This window comes from Paramormyrops kingsleyae, chromosome 4, assembly GCF_048594095.1.
Source record: "Paramormyrops kingsleyae isolate MSU_618 chromosome 4, PKINGS_0.4, whole genome shotgun sequence".
Taxonomy (NCBI): domain Eukaryota; kingdom Metazoa; phylum Chordata; class Actinopteri; order Osteoglossiformes; family Mormyridae; genus Paramormyrops; species Paramormyrops kingsleyae.
The window spans coordinates 17,868,148-17,874,147 of record NC_132800.1 but is presented as its reverse complement, the minus strand read 5'-3'; the positions used below and the strand labels follow the sequence as shown (position 1 = coordinate 17,874,147).

The following is a 6,000-nucleotide window of genomic DNA, read 5'->3' as shown; positions in this document are numbered from 1 at the left end:
ACCTGCTTGATTCAGGAGTGAAGCTGCTCTCTGCTGGTCTGGGGGATTTACACTGTAAACTGGAGATACTGAGGTCAGAATTACTGGACATTCCACACTGTAATCTGTAATTATTGAAATCTTTATTGGAGTCGTTACATTTACTTAAAAGTAATACTCATAGTGGTGAGGTGATTTTATTTATTGGAAAGATATTGTCTGTCTCTCTTCAGGCTGTCATTCTGTAGAGTCACAGAAGAAGGCTGTTCTTCCCTGACTTCAGCTCTGAGGTCAAACTCCTCACACCTGAGAGAGCTGGACCTGAGTAACAATGACCTGCAGGATTCAGGGGTGAAGCTACTCTCTGCTGGACTGGGGGATTCACACTGTAAACTGGAAATACTAAGGTCAGTATTACTGGGTATTCCACACTGTAATCTGTTATTATTTAAATCTTAATTGGAGTCATCATATTTACCTAAAAGTAGTACTGTACTTCTACTGGTGAGGTGATCTTATCATCTATTGGAGCAATTTTGTCTTCCTCTCTGCAGGCTGTCAGGCTGTAGAGTCACAGAAGAAGGCTGTTCTTCCCTGGCTACAGCTCTGAGGTCAAACCCCTCACACCTGAGAGAGCTGGACCTGAGCTACAATCACCCAGGAGACTCAGGAGTGAAGCTGCTCTCTGCTCTACTGGAGGATTCCAGCTGTAAACTGGAGAATGTGAAGTGAGTACAGAATGTGTGTCTGTAGACTTGTGTACGTGGAGAAAATGCAACAATTAAATAAATGGATACAGCAGTACTATGTCATTCTGCTTCTGCTATAGTGTGGACCATAGTGGAGGGTGCAGGACCAGACCAGGGATCCGGAAATGTAAGTTTGTTTGCATGTTTTTATTAATCTTAATAACGATAATAATACTTTATGATAACATTCACACAATTATTGTGATGTGTGTGTGCTTTTAAAAAAAAATATTTTAAAAAAGGCTGGTTTGGGTTTAAAGATGACTACTTTCTTAAATAAAAATAGTAGTCTGGGAACTTCTATAGAAATACATTAAATCATCTTTGTGTGAGAGTGTAACAGGGTATAGTTATCTTAAAAAAATATCCTTCACGTGTTCTTTTTGCACATGCGATGAGTGTACTAGAGCCCGACCGATAAAGGATTTTGAAGGTCGCTACCGATACAAATTATTTGTTGGTTTTAAAATCCCATATTCCGATATATCGGCTGATATATATATATATATATATATATATATATATATATATATATATATATATATATATATATATATACATATACAGGTCCTTCTCAAAAAATTAGCATATTGTGATAAAGTTCATTATTTTCTGTAATGGACTGATAAACATTAGACTTTCATATATGTTAGATTCATTACACACAACAGAAGTAGTTCAAGCCTTTTATTGTTTTAATATTGATGATTTTGGCATACAGCTCATGAAAACCCAAAATTCCTATCTCAAAAAATTAGCATATCATGAAAAGGTTCTCTAAACGAGCTATTAATCTAATCATCTGAATCAACTAATTAACTCTAAACACCTGCAAAACATTCCTGAGGCTTTTAAAAACTCCCAGCCTGGTTCATTACTCAAAACCGCAATCATGGGTAAGACTGCCAGCCTGACTGCTGTCCAGAAGGCCATCATTGACACCGTCAAGCAAGAGGGTAAGACACAGAAAGAAATTTCTGAACGAATAGGCTGTTCCCAGAGTGCTGTATCAAGGCACCTCAGTGGGAAGTCTGTGGGAAGGGAAAAGTGTGGCAGAAAACGCTGCACAACGAGAAGAGGTGACCGGACCCTGAGGAAGATTGTGGAGAAGGACCGATTCCAGACCTTGGGGGACCTGCGGAAGCAGTGGACTGAGTCTGGAGTAGAAACATCCAGAGCCACCGTGTACAGGCGTGTGCAGGAAATGGGCTACAGGTGCCCATGGTCAAGCCACTTTTGAACCAGAAACAGCGGCAGAAGCGCCTGACCTGGGCTACAGAGAAGCAGCACTGGACTGTTGCTCAGTGGTCCAAAGTACTTTTTTCGGATGAAAGCAAATTTTGCATGTCATTCGGAAATCAAGGTGCCAGTCTGGAGGAAGACTGGGGAGAGGGAAATGCCAAAATGCCTGAAGTCCAGTGTCAAGTACCCACAGTCAGTGATGGTCTGGGGTGCCATGTCAGCTGCTGGTGTTGGTCCACTGTGTTTTATCAAGGGCAGGGTCAATGCAGCTAGCTATCAGGAGATTTTGGAGCACTTCATGCTTCCATCTGCTGAAAAGCTTTATGGAGATGAAGATTTCATTTTTCAGCACGACCTGGCACCTGCTCACAGTGCCAAAACCACTGGTAAATGGTTTACTGACCATGGTATTACTGTGCTCAATTGGCCTGCCAACTCTCCTGACCTGAACCCCATAGAGAATCTGTGGGATATTGTGAAGAGAAAGTTGAGAGACGCAAGACCCAACACTCTGGATGAGCTTAAGGCCGCTATCGAAGCATCCTGGGCCTCCATAACACCTCAGCAGTGCCACAGGCTGATTGCCTCGATGCCACGCCGCATTGAAGCAGTCATTTCTGCAAAAGGATTCCCGACCAAGTATTGAGTGCATAACTGAACATAATTATTTGAAGGTTGACTTTTTTTGTACTAAAAACACTTTCCTTTTATTGGTTGGATGAAATATGCTAATTTTTTGAGATAGGAATTTTGGGTTTTCATGAGCTGTATGCCAAAATCATCAATATTAAAACAATAAAAGGCTTGAACTACTTCAGTTGTGTGTAATGAATCTAACATATATGAAAGTCTAATGTTTATCAGTCCATTACAGAAAATAATGAACTTTATCACAATATGCTAATTTTTTGAGGACATATATATATATTATTTTTTTAAATTTCAGAAACGCGCAACAAAACATTAACAGATTTCCCTAACATTAGTTATTTGTAGTTATTTATGAGTTTTAACTAACATATGATAATGCATTTTAAAAAGAAACTTGTTTCTTTCATTGTCACAACAGAACAGAGGAACATCAAAATATATTAAAGTTCTGATAAGTAAAATGTATAAAAGTACAAACTTAAGATATGAAACATAAAGTCCTTTGAACAAAAACACAAAAACAACAACAACCAAATCAAAGTTACCAGTTTTAAAAGACTTGGTAAGCTTCATAAATATAACTTTGAATAGCACAAGCAATAGAACTTTTATGCATAAGCTACATTTGATACTTTTTCTCCATGTCTAAATGTTCACTCCTCGCAAATGTCTAATTTACATTTTACAATGCAGGGACTGTAACTAGAGATATGCTAGTTATAAATACAGTAATCATTACTTTATTTAGGCAGAATAAGTTTGTTGTGGTTTCCAAGCTCATTAATGTTAACGTTAGCGGTCTTCCACTGATAGTGGCATTAGCTAGCTTTGTGTTTAGCTAGTCTATGATGAGCCATAATTTAGCAATGGATAACGTCATACTGCAAATTGTAAAACATACATTTTCAATATAACACGCCAAGGAGAGATGATACGTCTCACTGCTATAACTGTCACGCTATTAAAGAAATACTTCAGTCTCATTGTCAAAAGTTAAAAGGACAGTCAGTCAACTACACTGTAACAACGTAACGTAATTACTAGCTAATTCCGCTTCACTCTCGGCTTATTTAACAGCAGCAAAATTGGACATGATAGTCACAAATTTTGTCATGCTTATTTGAGTTAAGTGAACTGATGGGGATGTTCTTTTAATTGTTATTCAAGCAATGTATGTCTCGTGACCAACTCACCATGAACACACTTCACCGATGATCTCACTCGCGGATAACTGGTTCTCTCTGCTCGACTCTGGCTGGATCAGCAGGTTGCAGGATGTGTGGCGCGTTATACACGAGTGTTGCCAACAGGGACCGTGTAGAGTGCCCTCTGGTGGACAAACTATACAACGCCAACACTCATGACATGGTTGAAGGGTGTTTCGTCCGTTTTTATTTTATTTTTGAAATATTCATTTATCGGCCATTATAAATGCCGATACCGATAGTTTGGAAAATGCCTAATATTGGCCGATAATATCGGCCTGCCGATAAATCGGTCGGGCTCTAGAGTGTACTGCTTGAGATTTGTTAGTATTGTTGTAAGTCAGCACCTGTAATCTCCCCAAACTGGCTGTGACACCGAATGTCTCCTCAGTCTGCGCTAGTGATGGGAATTTCAGCTCTTTTTAGTGAGCCGGATCATTTAGCTCAGCTCACCAAGAAGAGCCGGCTCTTCCGGCTCCTAAACGGCTCTTTATTTTACCACTTCTGCCTCAGCCATATTTAATGCTGCTTTGACCCATGATTGATATGTGTGCTAATCCTTAGAATTTCCTTAATACCATGATTTTATATTATTTGGTATAAAAAGATTAAATGTAAAAACATCAAGTACTACTACACATGTATTGAACATTTTATAAGTTGAAAATTCATAACAGTCAAATAACAAATAAATAATAAGAAATAAAAATAAATAAATTACATGTAAAACAGCAGGATCCAACAGTTTTAGTTGTATCTGTCCATTATAACAACCATCAACTTTCTAACAGTGTTACATTTTAACATTTCCTTTGGGGCAGAAAGGCTAAGTGCCTCAGCTTAGACGGGCTGATCCGGCTTCTGGCAGTAGCAACACGCTAGCCTGTCTTTTTTCTTCCATCTGAACTGTTGGATGCGCAGTTCTTAAGTGTCTGAGAAGGTTGCTTGTGGACCCTGCTCGAAATGACAGCTTCATCTTCAAACTGTGCATTCTGCCTTTGACTTTTCATAGCTATTAAAATGCATCCAAATGTCGCTTCGTTTCCATTGTCACTCATCTTACCTACTATTCGCGCACCACACTCCCTCTCTTTCTCTCCTCCTCTCCCTCCCTCCTTCTCTGTATTTGTACACCGTCAGGACACGCACCCCTGCCCCTCCCTACGTTTAACCTGATGGTATGAACCTTGTCTGACTCATCATGTGAATGGTCGTTCGCCTCGCATCCTATTAACACAAACTTCAGTCAGAGCAGCGTGGAGTGCTGTGCCGCGGAGGCGTTTTGCTTTATAAAAATGTCTCTTGGTCAGGAAGCGGCTCATTCGCAACCGACGGTGTAGTCATATTCCTGGAAAGTATGCCTCTAGGGGGAGCTAAAGTTCCTGGTATAGATAATGTTAGGAGATATAGAATGAGCGCAGAGCTGCGGGGTGCAAAGTGTGTGTTCAGTGTGTCACTTGCTGCCAATAAACCAAGTGAATACCGAAACCAGCCTAATGTGGAAAAATTGCTGTCGGAGGATATCACAAATTACAAGTCAATGCAGGATGCCACAGAGGGAGGTAGGCCTATGTGTCCGAAGTGATTTGAAGGAAGTTCTTATTTTGAAATAAAGACAAATTACCATTTATTGGTACTCTTTGGGGTACAATTTCATGTTTAACATGTTTGATGAATGCTGTTTATAATTTTATTAACCTGTAATTAAGGCTATTATCTTTCCGACGGTGTTGCACGGGCGCCCGACATTTCCTGAGGTATTTCACATACTTGAATTCCTGCTTCGTTAGGGGATGCTGTGCTGTTTTATATTTCATGTATCGTAGAGAATAATAGAGCGCAGGCTAAAGTGTAGTTCGGTCCCCAGCGAGTCTCTCAGCGCGTCGTGTCTCACAGCGCAGGGGGCAGCCGGAGCGCCGCAGACTCGGGCGGCTACATGAGTATATTGGGAATAAAATGTGTGCATTGGAGCGAGTTCTGTGTTAGTGAGTATGTATGGTGTGACAGTGACAATGATGGAGATGCTGGGCTTCGTGATGGGATTAATCACTCTTCCTCTTGCCTACAGACTCCTGCCAGCTGACGCTGGACCCCAACACAGCAAACAGCCACCTGTCTCTGTCAGAGGGGAACAGGAAGGTGACATGGGGGGCAGAGCAGCCATATCCTGATCA

The 6,000-nt window shown here is 40.5% G+C and overlaps 1 long non-coding RNA gene across 1 annotated transcript in view; it reads left to right on the top strand.

The window, feature by feature from the left end:
• Nucleotides 1–5,652: 5,652 nt before the first annotated feature.
• The window catches only part of LOC140588944 (uncharacterized), a 212,645-nt gene continuing 212,297 nt past the window's right edge, over nucleotides 5,653–6,000 (top strand). Inside the window, exon 1 of the long non-coding RNA XR_011990173.1 lies at nucleotides 5,653–5,784. This is a non-coding gene — a long non-coding RNA (uncharacterized lncRNA). The remainder of the gene's footprint in view (nucleotides 5,785–6,000) is intronic.